This window comes from Papilio polytes, unplaced genomic scaffold (assembly GCF_000836215.1).
Source record: "Papilio polytes unplaced genomic scaffold, Ppol_1.0 DF821400.1, whole genome shotgun sequence".
Classification (NCBI taxonomy): domain Eukaryota; kingdom Metazoa; phylum Arthropoda; class Insecta; order Lepidoptera; family Papilionidae; genus Papilio; species Papilio polytes.
Window position 1 is genome coordinate 3,854,781 of NW_013527804.1, and position 514 is coordinate 3,855,294.

The following is a 514-nucleotide window of genomic DNA, read 5'->3' on the forward strand; positions in this document are numbered from 1 at the left end:
ACACTTACAATAAGGTAGGTTTACTATTTTCAAGGAATTATTTCGTTACTTTTTAGTGTACTGTTTTTTTTGAGAATATTTTGTTTTTTTTCCGTACAGAAGGCACAAGTCAGTTAGTAATATCATAAAGAGTAAATATTTCTTTACATTGAATAGACAACGAAACTATTACAACGATTTGCATAAAACATCACTAACTTAGACTATGTTGATTAGTATTATTAAATTTCGCGTACGAAATCGCGAGCAAAAACTAGTTTCACAATGATTACTGCGTCATTTTTAAGACAAGGTCAGGTCACAATACATACTTTCATCACCTTTAACTATTAGTCATAGCTGAGCCCCTGTCTCTCCCCTGCACGTACACTCCCCTGACCACACCTCGGAGTCACGCGTTCAAAAGTTAATCTGAATGTAATTGTGGCCGGGGTTCGACGCCAGGTGTCGTCTTCTGTTAACTACTCTGCGACACACAGGCGTAGAGAATGGTAAACAATTTATTAGTTACAAA